Source organism: Hirundo rustica, chromosome 4, assembly GCF_015227805.2.
Source record: "Hirundo rustica isolate bHirRus1 chromosome 4, bHirRus1.pri.v3, whole genome shotgun sequence".
Taxonomy (NCBI): Eukaryota; Metazoa; Chordata; class Aves; order Passeriformes; family Hirundinidae; genus Hirundo; species Hirundo rustica.
Window position 1 is genome coordinate 64498904 of NC_053453.1, and position 26163 is coordinate 64525066.

Here is a 26163-nt window from a genome sequence, read left to right on the forward strand (position 1 = left end):
CTGGGCCACAGTGGACCTTTTAGTTTGATCGTAATAATACCAAGCAGTGTTTAAAGTAAGTTCTAAAGCAGAGATTAATTAAATGCACAGGGGAAAACGAAATAAACATGCAACATATGTTTTCCTATTTGAAGTGTGCCAAACTACTCTGATATATTTTGCTAGGAAGATAACTGGGGTTTACGATAAGGAAATGCCTTAGACCTAAATTATCAGGATTTTGGTAAAGGATTTTATATTCTGCCCCTAAGGAAATGGTTTGTTGCAATGTTAAGGTTAATTAGTACAGAGTTTACTGAGTGTTTAAGGAACTGACCGAGGGAAGGCAAAAAGTGCTGAGAGGGGAAGTATCAAGATGAAGGCAACAACAAAATTCCTGAAGTACAGAGCCAGTAGCATCTTTGCACAGAAGTTAGCAGAGCTCATTGAGAGAACTTTGAGCTAGATTTGAAGGGGAAAAGAGATAAAGCCAGACTTGCTAGAGATGAGCCTGAGGGCGGCATGCCAATGTTTTAGGGACAGTGTGCTAGCAAGGCCCTTCAGTTTGCTGTTGCAGTGGAGGTAGACATTGGAGAACCATGTGGCAGTAAAGACACAAGAGTTGGTGGTGTGTTGGAAGGAGAGACTGTGACACTTGAAGTAAGAGGCAGGCAGCTCAGGAGGACTACAGGATGTAATGAGGTTATGGAGGAAAGAAATTAGAAGATCCAAAGCCCAACTAGAATGATTTGATGACCTTAAAGGCCTTTTGTAACTTAATTGTTTCTGTGAATCTATGATATATTGTCTACTATGAAAGAAAAATGAACAGAGTCCTTTCCAGTACTGTGTGCTTGTGAAACATCTGTAGGATTGTGAGGGATTAATTTACTATTACTGTTAATTTTTTTTTTTTTTTTTTTTTTTTTTTTTCCTATGAAACAGTGTATTCAGCTCGGTATCAAGCAGGCAAGCCGGACCAGTGTTGGTCACCGAGCTGCCCGACACCAGCTACAGGTGTCTGGTGAGAGGAAAGGGACCTCAGGCAAATCCAGCTGCACTATCCCAGCTGCTTTGTCTCTTACTTAGATCCGAGCCACACTTCGTTTCATTCCTGTGACACCCTACACATCCAGGAAGGACTAAAGATGAGGACTCAGAGCATTTGATGCATACTTCATCTTTCCTTGAAATAATGTTGTTAGTAGGGTCTTTGTTTCCTGGCTCCCTCATGTGCTTTTGTTTCAGCTTGCTGCAGCTCAACAACAACAAAGGCCTGTTAGGATTCTTAGCTATTTATATTCATAAGCCAGGAGAATGCAGAGCCTTCAGCTTCTTCATTAAAACAGTTTATACAAAATAAAAGAGAATTTCCATACTATATTTAAATGTTCAGAATGGCTGGCAGCAGCAGAATTAAACTCTTCTTCGCACATATTTAAATTACCATGAGATATGTATTTCAGTTCACAAAATGTTCAGCCCTTTAGCTGGTGATGGTGGGTGAGTTTCCTTATATTGGGATGGATTTTGGTGCAGGATCCACCACCATACAAGGACTAAATGACCCACTATGGGCCTTGTTCACTTATGTGTGAAGCAGGGGACCACAGTCCTCAAAGATGTTTTTGGGAAAGGTCTTACAGAGAACATAAAGGCTCCACGGCACTAAAGGTAGGAAAACATCACCTAGGATAGTGTTTTGGGGCTATAATTCAGCTCCCAGGAAAGGTGGAAGCATGATTACGTTAGAATGGAGCAAGACAAGCATGGATGCTCTTCCTGGCTGCAAGTTCAGAGAACGTTGTCTGACACTCCCAGTAGTAAAACTGCCTTCTGCATTACTGGAAAGAACTCTCACTCAGTCCTCTGCCTGAGCACCTGTAGAAGCAGGGCTGCATCTTAGGTGGATCTGTGAAAGGATTTCTGTTTTCTATTTCTGTTGAGGAATGACCTGCAGTCTGATGAACAGACCCCATTCTGCTTGAGTGAACTGGAAAGGGTGGTGGCAGAGACCAAGTGAGGGGAGGCTGTAGGATGATGGCATTGCCTCTACAGGCATGTCACATATGTGGGAGCAGCTGTATGTGAGATGCTGTGCCTGTGTGCTGAGCTGTGTGAATGTGAGCTATGCTAAGCCGCTATACACCACTGAGGGTTTGGAACAGGGGTAGAGGTAAGTGGTTTTCTTGGCTTATTTGTGTAGACTTAAGCCATCCTTTTTCCCATGAAATAGTACTTTTTGTCCAAGTGGAAAGAGGAATCTTTTCTACCTGGTGTCCTGAGGAGCCTCCAGTTTTCAAATGCCATTCCTTCTAACTCATTGATCCTGATGGGAAAGATAGTCACAGACTCCCAGGGCATCAACTTTGTGGGGACAGGAGCAGAACCAAATCTCGCTGGACACTCCATATGGTCCATGTTTATCAGTGATGAAGTGGCTGCAGAATGGGCCTATACAGTGTCCTAGCCTCTGGAACTGGAAAATTCCATTCGGAGGAAGCATGGGGACGTGTTTCAAACATTTTTTTTAAACAGAAGGAATCATTGGGAAGAGTGTGACAATTTGTTTAAGTGACTTCCAGGGAAGGAGGGAGAGGCTACTTGACTGGTTGGAATGAGGAAAGATGTATATCAGTGTAAGGACTCTGCCACACTGGCAGTGATGGCACTACAGGGATGGCCTCTGCTTCTCACCCCAGTCTATTCTTCTTGTTCCCTGTGCTGTTCTTTCCAGTGTCCCCTGCATTCTGTGCCATATCAGAACTTGTGGCACATCTTTCCCCTCTTGTTCATCAGTTATTGTTAGCATCCGGCCTGTGACACAGCAACTAATTGCATTGTCAATGCCTTTAAATGAAGAAGCAGCCGGAGCAGGAGCAGATGAACTCTTCAGCACCAAAGTCCTCCTAAGAATACAAGTACAAAGGCAGAGAAAGGGGAAAGGAGCAGGACTTTCTTTAGCAGAAAGCTGCCCACAGTGCTGAGGTATGGGCAAATCCTCAAACTCGAGCTCTGCTTCACCTGGTGCCAGCCTTGCTTCCATCTGAGGGGTATTGGTGTCCATTTGGTTGTGTTACTAGTGTGTAGTTTTTGACTGGTGGCATTAGGATGACCGGAAGGGTATAGCTTCTTTAAAGATCCTCCTTCCTCTGAATGTAATTCATGGCATTTGGGGAGTTCCTGAACCTGAAATTTGAGGTGACCTGCTATGATTGGATATGGCTGATTGCTATGGTTGGATGGTACATTGTACCTGCCACCTAGAAAATGAAGTTGTTCGAATGTTCATCTCAGGCACATGAGTTAGGCATTGAAATACCTCCTCTGAGGACTAAGGCTCTTCAGGCTGCTTGTGATAATGTTTCATTGCATGTCTTTAGGATCTGTGTTGTGAAATGAGATCCAACTGTTTAGCTCTCAGAAGGCACAATTTGCCCCAGTTATCTGTCCTGGTGGCAATTTACACCAGGGTAGGATTTAGTTCTAATACTTGGGGACCAAATATGAACATTTCTCCATTCATTTCAATGCTTTCTTTCCAGGGTTTTGGTCTGTGCTAAAATGCAGGTTAGTGCTCCTGAGTTTAAGCCTTACTTTCAGAAACTTTCACTTTCCATCAGAGTTATGTCAATGATCTTCAAAGCTGACATAATGTTTAGGCATCTGGTGCACACATACTTGAACCAAAAGATAGAGGCAACATGTAAAAAACTGGATGTGAGTGGAAGGAAGAGGTCAGGACTTCTCTTTATGGTCTTTAGCAGTTTCTTTTACATCAGGTTGTTCCTTTTCAAAGATAATATAGCAATTATCTTTCCTTTGTTTCTAAGGGCCTGGGAGCTGAGAAGCGACTCCTCTGACATTTTAGTATACCACTGTAAAAATATGGAGAAAGTTTTCACATGAAACATGTAAGAACCAAAGTTTACCCACCACAGATGCCAATCTGGTTTCAAAGGATTTAAGAAAGCCTATTGTCTGCCACGCTGTTTTTTTGTTTGATATTTTTCTGTTGATGCATTGTCTTTGTAGCTTTTTCATCTGTTAATTGATGTATGGCTGTATATACTGGTCTTTCAGCTGTGCTCCAGCTTTATATTAGAAACACTGCTTTGTTTTTTCATGATTCTTGTGGTTCTAATTAAAGGTTTAGGAAGATAAGTCTGAAATAAATTTGTAGCTCTCATGGATTAAGGTAACTTTATTGAAGTGAACCAAGGGAAAGCAGAGATGCAGTGGGTGCCTGAGCCTTCAGGCAGTCTGGAAAAATGTCTTAGCAAGGTAAACACAGTTGTAAACACAGTTATTTCACTGGAGCATTGTGTTTCAAGCCAGAAGGTAAAAATTCAAATTCCCTAATGACGGAAGGGCAGGTCAGAGTGAGAATGAAACCACTGGGACTGAAACCTTGGAGCTGGGGAGAAAAGAAAATGGTGGAAAAGTTAGAGGAAACTTGTGCAAAGAGAGAAGGGGAAGAGTGTAAGAGAATGGAAGCACTGGTAAGGAGAGACAGCAGTGGCTGCAAGGAGAGCAGGCCTTTCGTTGAGTGTGAAGGCCAGGATCTGTCCTTGAACAAATATTGAAGCGACAAGAGGTACATAAAGACTATGTTTTCCCTTTGGCTTTAGCAAACTATTGGCATGTTTGTGGAATGTGTGGGAAGAGCCTGAACTCCTATGCTGCCTGTGAACCAGACTCACGGTGAGATTTTTCTGACAAAGATGCATTTGGGTCCTTACTGTAGTAGGGGCAGGACAAGGGCAAACCTGTGACCAACTTTTTTCATCTTGAAAAGGTAATTTTACCTGCCATTTCTGTCCTTGCAGTGCCTCCTTGGGGGCAATCCTTCCAGCAGAGCACTTTTGATCAAGTTTTCCTCCAGAAAATGAAGCAGGAGCCAGAGTCTTTTGGAAAGCCCTGCATATAAATATCTTGTTTAGTTAGTCTAATAAAGGTATTACTAGCAGTGCTGCTTGGAGGATTTATTGGGGGATTTCACTAAGACAGTGTTAGCAGTGGAATTATAGTCATTCTCTGGTAAGACCCTGTCAATGCGAGAGAAAATAACATTGATCCAATCAGAGATATTTTACAGGATCAATGTAATATTCTTTTGCATAATCACAACCAAAGGATTATGGGCTGTGCTGGGAGTGATGAAGGATCACTTGACAGATCACAGCCTCATTTGTTCTCCTCCTTTTAACTGGTGAAGTACAGGCAGTTTTTAAAGGTCTGCCTCTATATCCCTGTATCTTAAATACATCAGGGCTCCTTCGGGCCACAGGCATTATATATTCAGTCTATTGCTTTTAAGCAATATTTTTGGCTACATACATTTTTCACAGCTGAGCCATACTGAAGCATCTTGGTATGACCTTGAGACAATTCCCTCTGCAATCCAAGAAACCAATGTACCCAAAATGGGAAATGAGGCCCCGAGGTGAACAGGGAGGAGGAGAAGACAAATCAATATACAGCATGAGCCTTATAACCCAAACAGCATAAGGGACTCTGAATAAGTTTGCGTAACTGAGCTTCTGGATAGTGCAGCAATTCCTCCAAGGGGATACGAGCATTGCAGATGGCAGTGAATTCAGGAGGCTCAGGAGCATGCTGTGGTATGCTGGGAATAACTTATTGTCAAACAAATCTTCCTCATTGTTTACACTATTGTCCTTGCATTTTTTCAAGACCCCAGGACTGCTCTATTTCTTTAATGACAGCTTTGTCATGCCTTGTTAAAGCCCTAAATCCCTCTGCTGGCTGTAGTTACCTAGATATTCACTTGGCTTTAGGCAGGCCTCTTCTTCTGTGGAAGAGAAGCAGTGTGTTTGATAGCTTCACCACATTTGATGGAATGGTTCCTTTGGATTTGCACGTACATCTCAGTTAAGGATGGAAAGAGGAAATGGTGGCTGAGGTGCAGAGCAATGGCTCGGCTCACTGATAATATCAGGGACCATTCAAACTCCAGTCCTGTGGTTTCAGATGATTTCAACTGCAGGGCTGCAAAAGTTATTTGGGGAAGCAAAACCAGCTATTACAAGTGACATTTAAAATTAGATGGGACATAGCTCTTGTGAAATACAGCAGGCATCAGCTTGTTTCCATCAGGACTAGGACAGATAACCGAACACATCCCTTTTTCAGTCATGGGAAGAATCTAGCCTGAATCAGGGCACACAGCCTTGCAAGAAGCTGTGACTAACATGAAGTATATGTACAGAGGAGTATGTGAGAGGATGCAGGAGCCTTTTGGAATTAACCCTTCTAACAAGTTCAGGCTGGGGATAAAATCTCCAGGAGTTTGTGGTCTCTGCAGCTTCACCTTGCACCAAGAAGCAAGGGAATGGGAAGAGGAAACAGGGTTACAGATCACAGATGGGTCATAGCCTCCAGGCAGCACCAACCCTGGCAAAATCCTCATGCTGGCCTTGTCCTTGCAGGCTCATGTTTGGCAATGCAGGTCTTCCACAGCCATCACGTTGGGGTGATTTGTGGAGGAAGACTGGTTTGACAGCCCCACTTTGCATGGCCTGTTACCTCCTGCACCCTGTGGCACGTGACACACACCCCCTCCTTGTGCAGACTGTGACCCCCTGCAATGCTGGGTGGGCTCCTGCTGCCTGTGGGGAACTGCTCCTGCTTTGCAAATGGTCATTTCCATGGGACCTGGATAATTCTGTCCTGCCTGTAAGCCTTGGGACATTGCCATGGGTCTGGCGCTGTGGGTAGCACCAACACGGCAAAACAAACTCAGGTTGCCAGAATCATTAAGTGAGGGTAAATGTGGTGCCATTTTATTTTTTTTTCCTTGATAAGTTGAGTAATCAGTGATCAGATTGCTTCTGCAAAATGCAGTGCCAAGAAGTAATTCGTGATAGTAGTCATTCACTGTATCAGCTCTGGCCACAGAGCTTCGGCCTTCGGACAGTTTCTATATCCTTGCAATTCATGGATGCCTGTCATTTATTCTGTCAGTGAGTCTGCAGAAAATCCGTACTAAAATGAGGTTAGAGGTTCAGACTTAAACCCAGAAAAGCATGAAAAATCAGAGCAAATCCATTCTGATAGACTGTACATTGTTGTGTAAGTTCAGGATGGACTCTTATGTAGAATTTTCTCTCTTAACTCACAGCATCCTGGTGTTGAGAGTTAGGTTAGATCATGGATATTTCTGGACTGTGCATATATTCATGTTACTGGATCCATAGGCATATGATGAGCACGCCGGTGTAATTTGCATTTTAAAGTAGTCTTAAATAAGTTCTCATGTCTGCAGCTGGGCTTTGAGAAGATTGTGTTCCCTGGAGTTAGCCCAGGGCAACGTGCTGAAGATCACACATAGCTTTTACTCTGTTCTTGCTCAAGCAAAACTGCTTTTAAGTCCAGGGAAGCTAAGTCAGCCTTGCTGAAGTTGGAAGTAAGCATGCCTTTGACTTCAGTGGGACACAGATTTTGCCCAGCATTGATTTTTGCTTGTGAAAAGTCTTAAAGAAAAAAATGGAGAAAGGCCTTCTAAACCAAACCCCCCAGGGACTTATTAATCACTCCTTGCATAGTTTCACTGCCATGTGAGTCCCCTAAAATATCACCTTGAGTGGAGCAGGAGGTTTGCCTAGAGAAAATGACCTATATACAAGGCAAGTGCCATGTAACACTTGCAGTTACGTTTTATTTGTTGATATAATAAAAGCATGTCAACAATTCAGTCTTGCGAAATTCTGTTTGCCTGTTTGGCTGGGATGTGTATTTTTTTTCCTGAGGAGAGAGTAAAATTGTGTTCATTTGTTTCTTTACTATGCTCCTGGCAAAGAGGAAGACTTTGTGCCAGGGCTGATAAATATTTGAGTGAACTTGGAGGTTGCTTTTCTGAATGACTGCCCAAAAAAAGTTCAAGGAAAAATAATCCAAGCCTTTATATCAATTAATATAACTACCTTTACAAATAAAAATGTTAGGTCTTTAGCTGAATAATCCGGTACACCTCTGGCATTGCGGCTTCTTGTAGAACTCATTTCTTCTGTGAAAGCAGCAAATGTAAACGTTCCCTTTCAACCAGTCTCACTCACGTATAAATAACCCAGATCTTCCTTGATGCGCGTTGTGTCGACCAATTTCCATCGTCTTAGGCTTGTTACTTTTTCATTTTTCCCAGAGGGATTTGCAATCATTATGAGTCATTTTCCATTTTGACTTGTAGCCCAAGCAATCGAACATGGGTGCGAGGCTTTGATAAAAGCTGCGCACTGCAGATAAGTGTGACCCCTATTTACAAGCAGGTAAGGTTAGGCCTTTCCATCATAACCTTTTAGGGGGGACGCTGATCTTTCAGGCTATTACACAGGCTAGAGAAGCAGACCATGATGTCCATGTCGCTGAAATTTTTATACCATCCCATCACAATAGCATCTAAATGCTGACATGCACAACTCTGCGAGGAAATAACAGCTCAGAAACTGTCTGGAATTGATATGCCATGTATTATTAATTACCCAACTGAAGCATCTGTAGTAATATTTGTACTATGGTCTCTGCAGTTTTATTCCCCCCCATCCTTTTAAGCACTTATTTGAATATTGTTATTTATTTTAAGGTTCCTGGTGATGCCCAAGCTTGAGGAGCTTAACTGTGCTGTAGGCGGGGGAAGTTGGGCACTTGTGCGGTCCCTGCCGTCACGCGGGCTTATTCAGCAAAATGGCCGATGCGGGCACAAGATCCGTAAATCAGCGAGTGCTGCAAGAAGAGCACTTAATTGAAGCTTTATCAAGTGCCTGCAGAGCTGACCTCTGAGCAGCAGCTGAACCACAGCTGGGATGGGAGCGAGCCAGCAGCTTTCACTGATTACTAAGCCCCTGTGCTGGGAAAGGATTTGCTTAGAAAACTTGCCTGCTTTACCCATGGGTAACAGAGCCCTGCATATCTAGGGGTGACTTGAATTGTGCTGCCAACTCACTTAAATTATTCCTTTAAACACAGATTCAGAGCTTTCAGTACACTTTGATGACTCTGTAGTTGTGTACAGGGAATTTGAGCTAAAGCCAGGCCGCTGACTCTTGGGGTCAGCACGGTGCTAACAGCACAGGTGATGTCAGGCCGTATGGTGACATGATGGCAAATTTGGGCCTGTGAGGTTGTTCTGTGCTGGTCTGGCATTGGAAGAGTGGATTCAGCATATTTCCTTTACCTTCTGCATAAGCATTTCTCAGCTCTGGGTGTCTGCAGCTGTGTATGCAGAGACAGGTAAATATCCAAGAGTTGTAGATATTTGCCTGTTGAGAAATGGATCTCACTGAACTGCAAAGTGTACTAAATAAAATAAAGCCCTAAAGGCTGAAAGCAAAAGGAGAAAGAACTGTGTAAAATTTCACAAAGGTGAAAATAATGGAGGACCAAATTAATTTGGAGATAAAATCTAAACAATCTTGACAGGTAATTGGGAACTTATTGACGACATTCTACTACATGTCTGCAAAAAACTGTAGGGCTATATCTGAGAAAGAAGACAGTATTGTTAAAAACTACAATAGCTTTGCTATGAGGGGAAGTAAAAATAGCAGGAAATAAAAATTGTGAATGGGCTTTTTCTCACATACAGGAAGAAAGGGCAACATACTAAAATATCTGGAAATTAAAAAACCTTGGAACGATAACAGCTAGGTAGGAGATGAAGCGCAAGAAGGAAAACTATAGGTAGCTGTGTTGATATGGGAAGCGAAGATCCAAAAGCTATTATCCAAGTAAATTATTATTATATGCCCTGTAATAGCGAAGCGTATTAATGATAGAAATGCTAACAATAGTATTTGTCTTTTGCTAAATGGAAATGATTAAGAAAACCTGTGGAAGTCAAGGATATCTTTAATAATGTTTAATGAATAATAATTTTTATTTCTCTTTTGGGAAAATCCTAGATGAGATATTCTTGCCATGTGATGACAACAAAATCCTTTCTTCTCCAGCAGTAATTTAGACTGACAAAACAGTTAATAAATTCAGTCATTTTAATTAAATTGATCTGAATAATTTGATTCCAAGCATTTTAAAAGACCCAGCTAAGGAAATGTCCAGACTTAATTCATATAAATGGTGATTTTTAGAGTTTACCAGGATACTGGTGAAATATCAGCAACCTAGAAGAAAGCTGATATTATTCAAACTCTTGAAAAGTCTAAATATAACTATACTATGAAAAGTAGTGTATCAGCTAATGTAATTAATGAATAAATTAATAAATAATTAAATATAGATATACTAACTAATACTAATGGAAATGGATTTATAACAATAGATCTCATTAAAATAATTTTTTTGTTAAAGGTGCTAGTGTTGGTTGAATATTCCTTCTCTTTTTTTAGGCACTTGACAGGGTACCAGATGATATTTTTATTAATAAACTACAGAAATCAACATGATGTGCATTGAATGCTGGGTAAATTATGGCGTTTAAAATGAAATTTTCTATAGAAATGAAACAGATTTCACAAGATGCTACAGGTAACAGCTCTTTGCATTAGGCTAGCTATCATTTTTATTAAAGAACTAGGGAAAACATGACAAAGCAGTCCATAAAGTATACTAATAATAGTTTGGGGAGTGCTAAATAATAATGCAAACTGGGTAGCTCTGTGGAAACGGTTGAGGAGAGCATGCTTGGTAATACAAGGCTTATAGAACCCAACCAGCCAAGCTTAACAAAGAGAGGATTGAGGGATGGCTTCATCATAGGCTATAAAGCTGCACATGGAAAGAGAACCTGCTCAGAGGGGACTCTGCATCTAGCAGGCAGATACTGGGTTCATCACAGGTGGAAAGCTGAGGTTAAACCAGCTGAATTCAAATGAGATATAAGACCGCTTAGAGGGGAAGTTATTAACCCAAGGAATAATTCTTGGAGGTGGCAAATTCTCCATTGAAAACACCTTGAAAACTTAGATTGTGTTTTTTGAACAGAAATGAATTCTGGACAGTCCCACGGCCTCTACTGGGCATCTGAGTGAGCGATCACAGAGCTGCCTTCTGCACTCAGAATTTATGACTGAACATTACACGGAAGTTGTGGCTCTGGAAAATGAGTACCTGACACCAAGAGTTCAGATTTTACCTATCAGTCAAAGGGTTCTCTGGCTTCTCTGAATGTAGAGCAAGACTTGGACTGCTGTATGTGTGTAAGTACACAAAGCCATAAATGCACCCACTTCAAAGCTTTCGGTGGATTTGGTGCCACAGCAATGTAGCCTAGGAGTGCTCTTAATGCCGGGCCGCATTGGGCTGCTTCTCCAAGATCAAGCCAAGAGGATTTTATCAACATCAGCAGCATTTTACTGTAACATAACTCAGAACTGAGTTTACCTTAACAAGTCAGCATGGCCAGTTGTCCCACAAGAAGGGATGTGGAGGATGATGACAGGAACAGGCAGTAAACGAGGGGAAGAACACCAGGGAATGTTGGAAAGGAAGGACAGATGCAGGAAAACCATCAGCAGCACAACAGAGGCTGGTAAGCAGAAAAATGGGAAAGCTGCATTTTAAACCATAATTTTATGTACATAATGAAAAGAAGGGAGAGAAGTATTGCACAAAATCAGGGAAATTTGGCAGTGAAGAGAAAGAGCATGTACATAAAAGATGAGGAGAGAGAGGAGGAGAAGAAACAGAAATGTTTGTTAGTCTTTTTGACCTTCTGTTTCACTTACTGAATTACTTATTCTGTTATTTGCTCGTATCTTCCTGGCAGCCATATTTTGTCACAATATAAATAAGAGCAGAACCACGTTACTGCTGTTCCTGGAGGGATTTTGATGTTGAATGGCAGTGGGCACCTCCGCCCTCCCCCTGGCATCAGGCGATTATGAATTATTCCGAGTGCCTCTAATAACTAAAGGGAAAGGGCTGCTCAGCACATTTGGAATGTAAATCTAATTTTTTTCTCTTTTGTAGGTCATGAAATGCAGCCCTTTTCTAAACCCCTGTGCTCAGATCACCAGCTACCGCTGCACACAAATTCCTCAGCCTATCTTCTGCAAGGGTGACATTTCACCCAATGCTGAACCCCTCAGCATCCTGAGGGCTTGAGATAAGATTGCTATTATTGTTGTTTTAAACACAAGCATGCTGCATCATGTCACTTAAAAAGTGCTACGTAGATGTTATACTACATAAGAAAACATATTATTTAAAAACCAGAGATTTGCTGTATTTCAATTGAAAAGCAAGAACTTAATTTGTATTTTTTTTTTTTTCCCCATAGCCTGCAGGTAGTTATGGGATACAATTTGCAGGGAATCTACACTTACTGGCCAAAACTCCTAAAGTGTTCACTGCCCAGCCTATCTCAAGCAACAAGAAGACAAGCACTTTTGGGCCCCATGTTTATTTCCTGAGCTCTTACACCTCCTTGTCCTTGGCCCCTTCTTTGCAACAGCAAGTTCTGGGCTGCTGCTTGAGGACCTGGCGGCCTCTGGAGAAGATGCATGGTTCTGCTTTGAAATGAAAGGGAGGGAAGCATCCCTTAAACACTGATGAGCTGAACTTTTGGCTTTATGGTTGGAGTAATTTAGTTATGATCCAGGTCATGGATGATCAGTTTTTGTTTCTTACTGTACTGGCATCGTGCAACATGCAGTTCAGACTCTGATTCATTTTGGAAGAGTAAGCAAGTTATGTAATTAGTTAAAAGAAGGAGATGCAGGTAAAAGGGAAAAAAGATATTAAAATTACTTACTGCTTGTTTTGCTTTTGGGCTAGACAGTTTCTCTCTGTGGGAAGAAATTATCTTTTCTACACAACTTAAATCTCCCTTAAATCCATAAAATAGAGGCCTGGGAGTGACATGGTGCTGAGGCCTTGGTGCTGGCCAGTTTCACCTTATCATGTTCACTCAGAATATTTCCAGCCCAGCAGAGTCACTTTGCTGACAGCTTTGCACAAGCTCCAAGATATTTTCTTGCTTGCAAATTAAGTTTTCCCGGCAATCCACCCTGCTACTTCAGTTATCATCACTGGAGAATGGAAGTCCTCAGGGACTCCAAAAGGACTATGCAGTCTCTCACCCATGGGTTTTAACTTGACCTTGCTCACCTCACTAGTGACCAAAAGTCATTACCATAAGTGGCTTACATGAAATGTATTGGTCTCAGTCAATTATAAGCAGACAGTTGTCTGCATGACTAAACCACCATCCCAAATGGTGCTTTTTTTGGGAAGTCCTAAGCATAGGCAGGGTCAGCACAGCTGGACTGAAACCTCAGCAAAAGCACAAGGAGAACAGACTAAGTTTTGTGCTTATTCACTTTCAATAGAATGAGAAAAACACAAGCTGTAAAATAGCTGTAAAAGGTATTTCAGGTCTGCATAAATTAGAGCAGTCTCTGGGGTTGCTCTGCACATGGGACAGTCACAATCCCCAGACAGCCCCCATCTTCAGAAGATACCAAGGTAGCAGAAAGCCTTTTTGGCAGCCTTTGCCCCACCTCTTCTGAGGCAAAGCAGAAACCAGCAGCCCAGGCTGTGCCCAGCACATCAGTTTTTACCCAGTGTGCCAATGCAACACACTCAGCCTTGTTCTGCACAGAATATCACACTGTGGACAAATAGGGATGCTCTGTGCCAGGTCTTTTCGAGCCACAGAGAACCATCAGACTTGATGTGACTACCCAGAGGTACTCAGCTTTGTTGGGGTACAGATGGGGTGAGATGCAGAGCCAGAGTCATGGCCCAGGAGGAGAGAACAGTTGGTCCATTTTGCTTTAAGCTACAGGCAGCAGATTTTCAATTTGGGAAAGGCTTGCGAGAACTGATCCGGAAATTCAAAATAGCGGATTTTTCTCAGAACTGAAACACCAAAGCAGACATTTAATTTGAGTCAGCTGAAAGCCCCTGGTTTAGTAACTGAGATATTTAATTTTGATTTTGCTTTATTTATTCATTTATCTCGGTAAGCACGTGTTGACTACTGCCTGCTGGAAAACCCAAGACTTCACTCACTCCAGGGAGAGAAAGGAAGAGAAGAGAGAGAGAAAGAAGAGAAGAGAAAGAATGAGAAAGAGAAAGAAGCAATAAGAGGAATAGAAGATTGAATGCTATCATCTCCTCTCCTAGCTCTCCTCTCCTCTCCTCTCCTCCATCTACTTCCTATCACTCTCCTCTCCTACTCCTCTCCTCTCTTCCTCTCCTCTCCTCTCCTCTCCTATCTCTCCTCTCCTCTCATCACAGTTATAGGGAAACAGCACTGGGAAGTGCCTTCTTGGAGGCTGACTCTTTGCTGTTGCTAAATCATGTCTTTCTGACTTTCCCTACAGTGAGGGAAAGCATTACTCTGTGCCTGCACTTGGGCTCCTTCTGCAGCTGTGTGCAGTCCTGCAGTCATGGGTGCATTAAAAATCACCTCAAAACATTAGAGCTGAGCTTCAGGATGAGATTTCTACCAAGGAGCCCAGCAGAAGGCCTAGTCCTTGATTAAGGACTGTGGATCTGAGTTGACTACTGTCCTGAAGGAAAAAGACTGCCTCAAAGTGTAAAATCTAAACAGTGGAAGAATTATTGAGATATTCTGTTTTCCCTTTTTCTGCCAAGAAACTCAGGTTCCTTGTCTGCAATCTTAGAAAAATCTGTGCTGGAGCTGGAAGCGTGTACAAAACTCTTGACCCCTAGTCTTATGCCTTAGCTATAAAAGCATCCTTTCTTTTTGAATAGCTCTAGTAATGGTCTGCCTAGGGAATGAAGAGAAACGGAGACTCTTGTCTCCAGTATTATGATTCTGAATAAAGCCTCCGGTCAATGTAATCAGACATACAGAAAAGAGAAGGATGATGTCTCTATGACATGGTTGAATTACTGCCATTGCAGAGCTGGTCCAATTTTTTTCAAAAATGCTAAACTTATCAATGTGGGGGAGAATCAAAGGGTTTTGTGAATTTTTGTCAAGCACAGTGACAAAATAATCACTATACAGAAGGCAAGGAAGGGTCAAGGGAAACAAGGCAGTGAAAAAGTAAATTTTTCAGTATGACAGATATAATTGTGAAAACTATGACAATTTCTAATATTCTAAAAATAGACTTCCATTTTTTTAGGGAATATTTCTCAAGGAAAAATTGATACAGTTAAAAATCAAAGCATTTCTTTACTGTTTTGCCAAAACATTCTGGGTTGACCTAAAATGATTTTTTTTGTCTTAACATTTCACTGAAAAGCTTTAAAAATTTTATTCTGCTTGATTCAAATTTAATTGTTCCTTATTTTTCTAATTTTCCCATCTGTTTCTGAGGGATCTTTACTAAAAAGGCATCTTAATTTTGCTAGCTTGATCTTGCACTTGAATGTGAAAAACGGCAAAAATAAGTTGAAAATTAAATGCATTAAATTTTCATAAAGTTTAACTTTAGTATGGATATGTAAATATTTCATCCCCCTTTGGTTCTTTTAAAACATCCTCCAGCCCATTGACTCTAGTAATGGGCCAGGTAAACATCTTGACCTTTATCTACTCAACTTAAAATCCCTATAAATAGCTTTTATTGGTTTCTCTGCTCTGCAGCTATACATAGTGTAACAGCTAAGGATGTCATTGCCCCAAACTGACAATTATGTTTTCCATTTTTTTGTCTTTTGCTTTTTTCTTCTAACATAGTTTATAAAGCACAAAGATAAGAAAAGTCAAAATAAAGGTCTTTGTTCAAATAAAGGTAATATTTGCTGCAGACAGAAAAGTGACTTTGGAGAAAAATGACATCACCAGACTCCGGTATTTATCCTCTTCAGTGGCATCCAGATCAAATTTACTTGGTTTTCAAGGTGATGTTTCTAACCAGCCAGCCCTTAAACTCAAATTGAGATCTGAAAGTCAAGCTGTGTCCTTTCTGACTCATGCATAATCATCCTTAATAAAGTTTCTATAGACAGGATTTAGCTGACAAGTTGGTGTTTATCATACACAAGACAAAAGGAGATTAATCCAAACCATTCATCCATAGCTAGGCTGACTCTTCATCATTAGCTGGTTAATGTGTGCTATCTGTAAAGCAAGCCAGAACAGGATGATCCAAAGAGCAGATGTCCTAATATGGAGTTGGTTTTATGTAATGCTTTTCTCCACCAGAAATGCATTTCACTTTAACAAAGTATTTCCCTGATAAATCCACTGGTTAGCCCCTGTGATAATAGGCCTGGAAGAAATATCTTTTGCCTTCCTTCCCCTCACCTTTGGGCCCATCTTCTAAAGCAAAATATGTGTATGGGATTAAAAATGGGAAGGAGTGGGGGTGACAGGACAAGGTAGGAATATCTGGGGTTCTACTCTGCAAAGGGATCAGCTGGTCAATGGAAAATGAAGTCAGATTTGGGGTTTCCAGACCCATAGCTCTCCTTGTTGAGCATGGTAACTCATGGGGTATGACACATGATACTGAACACCCTTCTGAGCTCGTTGACATGTGCATTTGTGTATTTAATGTACATGTGTGGCAGCCTGACACCCTTTGTGACATAAAGCAGCAGCGGTTTGTGTGGCAAACTGCCACCTCCCATCTCTTTAGGCTGAGGTGATGATGCAGGTTGATCTTGCTTTGAGATCTCCCCTCCTTTTAATGAGTGTTAAGTCTTGTCTTAAATGTTATTTTAATCCACTCATCATGTACTTAGCATGCTGAGTGTTCAGGCAAGGAGGGGGAAGCTGGCTGGGTGCAGGGTGAGTGAGGTATCTCTCTGCTTGAGAGGACTCTGGTCCTTCTCCTTAACCACAACTACCTCATGTCTGGTGATGAATGCTAGAAGGAAGACTGGATGTCACCTGGCTTTTTTCCTCTCACCAGGGTAGCAGTAAGGAACCAGAAGAAGCATAAGCAATTTGAAGAAGTGATGCTCTTTAAGCAGAGAAAGAGATCATGCTTATAGGAGGGAATCCTGGAGCAGAGGAGAGGTGGCCAGTTTCAATTTCCTGATCTCTGCTAGTCCAGCTTAGGAAGCAGCTTCACCCCCTGCACCTCAGCCAATTCACCTGCTAGTGGCAATGGAAATCCCTCCTTTGTAAGGCATTTGAAATCTGTTAGCAAAGAGTGTGCTATTAGAGAAAGGAATATTACTGTCACAATGCTGATAGAATTACTCAGTTACTGTCTGGGCAAAGATGAGATCTTTGTTGGCTTCTCAAACAGATGTGAGGCCAGGTTTTGTCTCATCAGAAATGGCTTTTGGCTATTGCCTTCAAACACCAGCTCACCCACTAGTGTCTCAGTCTGGGGTCTGTTGTGTGTTTGAAATGTAGAGGTTGTCCCTTTGGAAGCTGCCAGGACCTCCTTTGGATCATATTTGTTTGTGACACAAAATCGTGTTCTTAATGGCCTGATGCAGTCTGCCGTGCTGGGTTGTGACAGTCTGGGGCTGTCACAGCCTTTCTTCTCAGCCTTCATACTCCCATTCTTTCTGCTCCTTTGATCCCTGCTCTACTCTGCTCCTTTTTTTTATGTCCCTTTCCTTAGTCTTATTTTGTTATTATTAGTCTTGTCCTTTCAAGCTGGCCTGTTATTTCTAGTCTTCATCTCCTGCCTCTTTTGCATAGAACCTGTGTCTTTCCATGCAAGCTGTGTAACTCATAATGTTCCCTATCTTTGAAAAACCAGGGGTGGCCAGCACACAGCAGTCGTGGCCTCTTGCAGCAGGGACACACGGGTAACTGGTTTTCTCCCTGAGCCTCAACACAGCAATCAGTCCAGGAAAGAGAGGAGACTTACACCTTATCAATGAGGCAAGGTTGGGCCTCTTAAAGATGTCTGGGGGATCCTCCTCTGTGGACTTGTTCAATTGTCCTGTGTATGAGTGAGTTGGGTGACTTTGAGTCCCCTTCTCCAGTGCTGTTTTCTCACTGTCTTCTGAACCTCCTGTCCATCTGTCAGCAAGACTTTGTACCCCTTGTCTCCTTGTCATCCTGTCCCTGAGCTTCCTTCACCATGCGAATGCAGCTACACATAATCCGAGGCTGTAAGAGCTGTATGTAGTGATAGATGATGCTCTGCAGTGGTGACAGGATTGTGTGATCGTGGGATTTGGTGGTCCTTTGCTATCCCAGCAGTAATCACTGTACACACAGAGACTAAACAAGAATTCAGCCAAACCAGCTTTTTCTTTAGGGCAAAATGTCATGGAGACTTTGAAAAATACATTGAAAACTTATTTTCTGATTATTATACTGTTTTCTATATTACATTGTATTCCAGATGCTCCTTCTATTGAGATTTTTCAGAACCTGTGTCTCTACTAATGGAAAAAGCAAGATATGAAAATAATCTGGAATTCATGACTCTCAAAAAGAATCAAAAGCCCAGAGATCAGCTCAGAAACTCAGGATAGGACATTCTATATTAATCTGCAAAGCAGTGTTTGCACTGCATATACAGGAGCATTATGTTGCAGTTCAAGGTGATAATAGATTAATTCTATACACTTCTGATGCATATACATCTAAAACTATCACATCAAGCCTTGCACAGAACTTTAATAGCAGTGTCTCAATAAACTGAGAGGAGTTCAAAGAAAAACAACAAAAATTATCAGGCTGGCTTCAGGAATGATTTAGGTTGAAAGATTAGGTGTGCTTAATGTGGGTAAGAGATGAAGGTGGGCATGCATGAAGAGACTACAAATATTTGGTGGGTGTTAATACTAAGAGGAGAAGAATTACTTTGTGTGACTTAAAGGGGTATATATTAAGAAATGACACAGAAGGAAGTGACAAAATAGTCTGAAAACTACAAAGAACCTTTTACTGTTCAAACATATAGTACTGTGTTGTCAGTGAAGTATCTACAGAGCTAGGTAACAGGCCCTGGAGGCAAAACTTGGGAGGCTGTGCTGCAGGGAGTCAGCCTGCCCTAGAAGTGAGGTGAACTGGAGATTACCTGCTCACCTGTCTGAGACAGCTTTCCTCTACCACACCTTTTGTTTCTTCCAAAACAATCTTTGTGAATGGACCAATCATTCAAATGACCTCTTCTAACCCAACACATCAAATCTGCATATTAATCTATTGCTACATGGTTATGATATCCATATTATGTTCCCAGTGAGTGTACAAGTTTCAGGAATCTTGTTAATTTAGCCTAATCTTTCAAATACGTTATCTTAATATCTAAACCTATAAAAAACTGGTGAGCTTACCCATCAGGTACCTTGCCATACAGGTAAGAAGAACAAAGGTTGTTTCTTTGTTATTCCATTGTGCTGATTCACAAATTTCTTTGTTGCCAGAGACCCAGCTTCTCTTCTGAGTGTAGCCCATAGCAGTAGCCTCCACACACTCGGGTGAGGTTCATGTTACTGTTAATGTTGGTTTCTTCCCCAGGTAAACTTCAGACTGCTTTAATTTTGTTCATCTGCAGTGGTCTATTTACATCCAAAGCTGGAGTGCCTGGATCAGACCTTTGGTCCTTGCTTGCTAAATATTTCCAAAGGTCATTTTTGGCAGGCACAACACCTGCTTGGGCACTGCTTCAGGACTGTAGGTGAGGTGCAGAAAAAAATTCAAGACCATGAGCAGAAGGATGCTCATGCCAGGGGTTTCTGGAGGAGTGAGGCAAGTAAGAGACAGAAGCACAAGTACCATCTAAGCACTGGTGCAGAGGTGGAAATTTTGTGCACTTTTCTCTTGTTCTTGACAACTCATTTATTTCAGTGTGCTTGAAGGGGAGATACATAAGGCCCCTGGTTGATAATCGCTTCTTCCGAGAGAACATTGTAAATAATCCTAGGAAAATTTATGAGGGAACTTGTTTGCCTTTTATCATCTAGAAGTTTTCTTGAGGGAAAAGGAAACACCACACTTCACCCAAGCCCGGCCATTCCAGGGCCAGATCCTGACTGGACGCCACTTGCAGTAGCTGCGATCCCTCAGCTCAGGGCAGCCAACGAGGCAGTGGCGGGGATCTCCACTCTGGGCACGGCTCCTCCGTGTCTCTGTGGGGAAAACAACTCCTCTTGGCACAAGGTTCTGGTGGCAGATGCAGCTACTCCTCAGCAGAGGCAGTGCCAGCTGGGAGCAGTCATGGATCCTCAGGGCCCGAACTGGCTCCACCTGGGCCCCCCACACCCATCCCGGGGGCCATTTCAGCTCAGCCTGAGGGGGCTGGCTTTTCTCCGCTACGCTCCTGTAGCTCTGTTACGCTCTTGTGGCTCTGCTACCAGGTCATGATTTACACTTTGAGGGGTGCTGTGGTCCTGGGGTCCTCCTTGCTATGATGCTGGACCCCATTACCAGCCCCTGTGCTCCATCTTGTGGGCCTGCTCCCCTTGTGAGGCTCTTCACGCCATTTGAATGAGGTATGTGCATGGCTGGGTGCAGGCAGGGACCAAGGTGCTGTGGCCTCGGTGGTCCAAACCAGCAGGGTAGGCTGTGGTGATCTCCTCAGCTGGGTACAGCTCTTCTTGTAGGCACATTTTGTGAGCAAAAGCAGTGGCTGGCTGAGGTCCCTTGTGTGCCCTGGAGTGCAGCTCTGTGGTACAGAAGTGGCGTCTCCTTCAGATGAGGAGCTTCCCTGGTCTGGGAGGTGACAGGGGACCTGCTGCTGGTGCTGCAGGTACCTCCCCGATGTCCTCCTGGCTTGTGCAGGATGAGAAAACAAACACCACACTAGCTGTGCAATGATGTGGCATCTTTTCCTTTCCTGGTTCTTCCCTTGGCCTGGGGAGACTTGGATGTTGGTTTGGGGGATCATCACCCCTTAGGAGGAGCTGTGGAGGTTTCTTCTCTGAGCCACCTAAGGCAGTGACTGACATCCACCTGGGGAGTGCCAGGGCTGGGTGACGCAGGCTTGGTTTGCAGAACAGCAGCGTGTGATCCTGGTAACAAAACCGATGGCGCGTGAGGTTGTCTCTGTGCAGGCTGGAGGTTCAACTTCTTTGCTTTCAATCTAGGGAGGCTGTAGCTTGGGGTCTACATGGACCTGAGAGCTTCCTCTGAAGCTGCTGCAGCCCTGGCAGGACACAATGGCTCTATGCTTGTGCATCTGAAGGGGGTCCTGGACTTGCTGTGACTGGGCCTGTGGAGTTGGTGAATGAGCAATAAGGGAAAAGTGCTTCATGTATGTTTGGTCTACGTTTACTTAAGAGTAAGTGAAAAAAGATGTAAGCAACAGAGAATTTGTCAACACTTTCCCCAAAAAAGGTTTAGGGGCCAAAGTGATCAGGAAAAATTGGTTCTGTTGAGTTAATAGGATTCTTCCCGTTCTTTAGTGTTGTGTTTTCAGTTCGGGGTTTTTGAATTAGCGGGGTTGGTGACTTGAAAGAGAGGAGGGTAGTTAAAAGTTCTCCAGCTGCAACCCTGTTTAAGTCATTACCTGATGAAATCTGCTGTGTGCAGTTTAACACCTGTGTGTAGTTTCCTTCCTAGCACTTTGCTTTCTGGAGCTGCTGCTCCTACAGGTCCCTGTGTGCTGGCACAGAGCCTTGGACTGGCCAGCCCCAGGAGTTTGTGCTTTGCTGCAGAGTGTGTAATTATTCACCTTATGACTCAGTCAGCAGTACTGTGAGTGTCAGCATGTAATTCTTCTCTGCCCTAAAGTAATGGTCTTCGACCAATGGTCCAGGAACTATTTCTATGGGTTTGTGAAAGATAATGAGAAAAGTGAGGCTATTGTCATTAAGCTTAAAGTCATTATTCAGGGATCCATACCTCCATTTGAGATGCTTTATAGGTCTATGAGTTTCAATAGGCCGAAACCAGTGGCTCTGACAGCCTTCTTACCTTCTGATGGTCCCTTACATAGTGCAGTATCACCACTTTTTTTACCCCCTGGAGTAACAAGTAGGAAGAGTACTAGGTCACACTTTTGTAGAGAAAACTATTACCAGGAAGCTATAATGGTTGCAGTCTAATTGAATTGACATTTTATGTATTATAAGTGATTATATTAAATTAATTTTATTGTGATACGTATCACGTTGTGTGAGATTTTAGGGGATAACTGCTACTCCATGCCAGATGTTGCTGAGAAGAATATTATAAATGGCAGAAGTACCATAAAGGCTGTCTCTTTCATGCAGGATTTATGTCTAAGTTCTAAATTTTAATACTCTTATTGATATTTGAGTTTTATTCTGTGTTTTGTTTGACAACATCCATTCCAAATGTGCAAAAAAATCAATTTAGCTCTAAGAAAACTCAATATTTATAAAACATATGTGATTGACAAATATTGGCCTTATTTTAGTTTTATTCTGGTTATTGATCAATACCAAGATATTCAGGGTAGGTTTTCAGCTGCCCTCCATGAGTTTAATTGCTACATACTTGGAGCTGAGTGTTAACAGATAAAATACTGTGGGAAGTGTTGGTAAAATACAAAAGGTTACTGCTCTGCAGTTGGCTCAGAATGCAAAATTTGTTGCTGCTCTTTGTAAGTGCTATAGTCTTGTCTAAAAAGATCATTTGCCTGGGATATAATGCTAGAGTTAGGGTTGGTGGGAACATCGTCTATACTCTGGGGGTTTTCTTTAGAAAGCAGTCTAATAAATCCTCTGAAGAACTGCAATAAATGCTTTTGGATTTCATACCTGTGTGACTATTGTATATCCAAAAGACATGAGGCCCGTGTGTGTTTTCAGCTTTATTTTGTGTGTTTACATTTACCTGAAGTGGCACAGGCACAGTGATGGCAGATTGCACAGGGGTATTTTTATTAGGAAAGCCCAGTAATACAAATGGCTGTAAAATTTGTCTAGACAGAAAAATAGACTAAAATAGCAGTGGAACATAGGCAGAAAGGAAGAAAATACAGCTCTGTGTGTGTATTGACAGGGGAAGTACACAGGGCTGCTTATACCTCCAGGGGAAATAATCAGAAACATGTTACCACTGGTAAAGGCAAATCTTGAGGACAGACAGAGTCCCAGGGGTGAGAGCTGTCTGAAAAATGAGAACATAATTGTGGAAAGGTAGTACCAGACTTTTTAGATAGGGGTTTTTTGGTAGCTCAAGATAAGCTATTTTTTTTTCTTTCCTCTCTTAAATTTCAAAACTTAAAATTTTTAAAGTTATTATAATTAAATTCTTCTTTTCTAGTTGTTATATTGAAATTTTCAGTAATGTTTCTGTAAAAGTATACTACTAGAAGTTGGCAGAAATAAGAAAAAACAAACAAACCAAATAACATGGAGGACTTTGATTATTTGGTTATGAAAAGTGATTTTTTTTAAATTTAAGGCCGCTGTCCTGGAATCCAATTCACCCCTGACTCATTGTCAAGAAGTATTTCACAGATGTGATGCCAATGCCCTCATGGTGGGGAGCTTGCTGTTTCATGCCTGGGCTCTTGTAAAGCTCTTGTTGCTGTTGGGCAGAGTCTTGTCTAGGAATCGTTCCTTTTAGTGAAAAATAGGAGTTGTAACCTGTGTGAGAACTGATATTAAACTGACATGATTTTATAGCGTTATAAGTGGGGCAAAGCATCAGAGTACTCCAGAACTGTTGGTAGCTATTGCCTGGCTGCACAGAAATATTTCACTTTTCTATCAAAGTATTATTGGTGGAAGTCAAAGTATGCTAAAAACTGGGACACTGGGATGATTGGCTTAGGAGTTTTTTTTTTTTTTTTTTCAAAACTAAATCAGTAGTGCCAGATTTCAGAGCTTTATTCATGTTCAATAGTAGCCCAAATAAAGTCCCCTTCCTTCTCCTGACTTAACACACAATTGAAAGGGTTCTAAGAGCCCTATTAATGGTATAGAAATCTGGCTTGTACCTTGGCAGAAAAATGGGTGGAAATACAGGAGACCATAAAACTCTCTGTAGCTCTAGTTTACAGCAAGGTTTTGAGAAACGTATAGAAAAAATGATTAATAATGGACTGAAATGTAAAATTTTAGTTCAGTACAAGACAGAATTGAATGTAGTGATAAACTCTGGAATTGGATTCTGAGACAAAAGGTAAACTCAAGTTGTCTGAAGCTTTTAATTTGTTTGAGGAACTCCTTTAAGCCATCTTCTGCAGTGTAGTTTCATATATTTGGTTTTTAACTCCTGAAGAGGAGAGCAGAGGAGCACATGGCCCATGTTAGTGTGATCCAACCCTTGGTGCAGAGCTTATGGGCACACTTTATAGCACTAGGAAGAATGCTGCAGCTTCCATATAAATGCAGTTTCCAAATTTTTCAGTACTGTAGACAAGATGGAATAAATAGTATTTTTCTGAATTTTATAAAAATCATGCTTGAATTGGAAGCTTTTTAATACTACTACTACAACAGCATAAGGATGTGTGGAAAAGCATTTATAGCTTGAAGGCTTGCCTACTTCACTCGGTGTGGGCAAAGAAAGTGAGTTTCAAGGCATGTTCTCAAGCAAAAGACTTGATATTTGCAACCTAAATCATATGGCAGTGTATGTTTCCTGGGAGGGTGATTCCTCTAACCACCCAACTGTTAACTGGGAGTATGCAATTAAAAATGTATGCTGTGTTTGTCAGCTCTTTAAACTGTTCAAGCTGGTTACATAAGGTGAAGAAATTCATTACATAAGTTACACCATGAATTGCAAATTGTTTACTTGGTTGTGACAGCCATAGCTTAAGATATTTGTAGGCCGAGGGTTAGTCAGGGAAGACATTTATGAATCATTTTGAATAATGAATAAATTTCAGATTTTATTTGCAGCCTGTTAGCAGACAATTAACAAAGAAAAAAGGATAAAACTTGTCAGAGATGTATTTAAATGACTGTCTGCTCCAGATTACTGACTTAAGCTGGGTTTGTACTGTTGACTAAATTTGGCAGTTCATATCTTGCTGTCAAACTCCTGAGTCATCTAGGCTTTTGAACGTTTTTCTGCGTAACTGTATAATTATAGTGAGAAAATAGACTAAGTACATTAATAAGGCTTAATTAAAACATGCATATGTACAAATACTCATGTATACAAATGAAAGTACCCAAACTTCTATGTTCTTCTGATTGAGCATCAGGCACAACAGTATTCTGCAGTGAAAATGCTCTGTAAACTGTGTTTCAAGTCTTTTCTTCTACATGGGTATGAAATTAAAACAGCCTAGTGATGTATTAGCAATTTCTCTAATTGCAAAAAATATTGGTGTCTGAGTTTTCTTGTTTCAGCTCCAGCTTTTCCAACAGAATAGCTTGTTCCTGTTCTGGAACAAAAATAAGCTATATTAGTATCAAGTGGTTTGCTTGTAACACAGTGTACTGGATTTTCTGCTAGTATGATTTTTCAGGAAAAATCTTACCTTTATTGCAAAAATAATGTCAAAAACCTTATTTCAATACAGACTACTCCTTGAGTGTATCTTCTGGGGTTCTGTTAAATCCAGTCAAGTCTTATGCTCTGGGCTGTTCACTGAGAAGGTTTTGTGTCAGGTGTGGGCAGTGAGAGCCACCTGCTGCCATGGCAAAGGTTTTTGTCATCTTTTCCTGAGGTGTGGGTGACTCAACTAGCTGAGCTGTAAATCTGTGATTCCATGGCCTGTGGGAAAATGTGGGATCTGGCTGTGCCCTGTCTTCTTCCCTCTGGCCCATGAGCTTTCCTGAGAAGTGCCTGAAGGTCGCTTGTGCTGACGATCAGTGGTCTGGCTCAGCTGCTAAGTCAGTTGAGGGTTATCAGTTCATGGATGCCTGGATCTGCCCTTTCTTCTCTTGGCCAAAGGTTTTGGGGTGATTGACAAATGCAGGGGTGCTGTTGGCCAAAGTGTTTGCTTGCAAGGAAGGTAATTCTGGGGCTGGAATGGCTCACAGCAAGTTGGCTCTGTGTCAGCAGAGCAGCATGGTGTTGACCTAATATAAAATGGCCTCAACCTCTGACTGTGATCACCTGTTTGATGTAGTTTTCATGTAGTTTTGTGGTGATTAATGAACGTTTATCATTCTGGAGATCTTCCAGTAGAAAACATTTTAATACAAAAATTAAACATAAGAATGTTATTGAAATGCACTTCATGGCATAGCAGGAAAACATGTATTTAATTGTTTCTGTAATTGCTGGTGACTGGATGCCCAGCTTGGCAGGGGAATGGCTCCAGAACCTGACCCACATAAAGACTTTTGGTGTTGGTGTGTGTGTGCGTGAGCCATACCTGCTTTGAAAGGTAGAAGTGACCTCTGTTTCACCCTGTGTTCAGAGCCAATGAACTAAGGCACCCTGTGAGGGATGCAAAGGAAACTTGGGGAAATCAAGTAGTTTGT

At 41.8% G+C, this 26163-nt stretch overlaps 1 protein-coding gene across 15 annotated transcripts in view; it reads left to right on the forward strand.

Moving 5' to 3' along the window:
- TMEM178B (transmembrane protein 178B) overlaps positions 1 to 26163 on the forward strand; it is a 236879-nt gene that overhangs the window by 11559 nt on the left and 199157 nt on the right. For 11 of the 15 annotated variants that reach the window (XR_009207748.1, XR_009207749.1, XR_005700483.2 and 8 more), the window contains exon 1: positions 20125 to 20295. The exons of the other annotated variants lie outside the window; for them this stretch is intronic. The gene's annotated coding sequence lies outside the window, so the exon portion shown is untranslated. Of the gene's footprint in view, positions 1 to 20124; positions 20296 to 26163 lie in introns of those variants that run through there. 15 annotated transcript variants of the gene reach the window in all.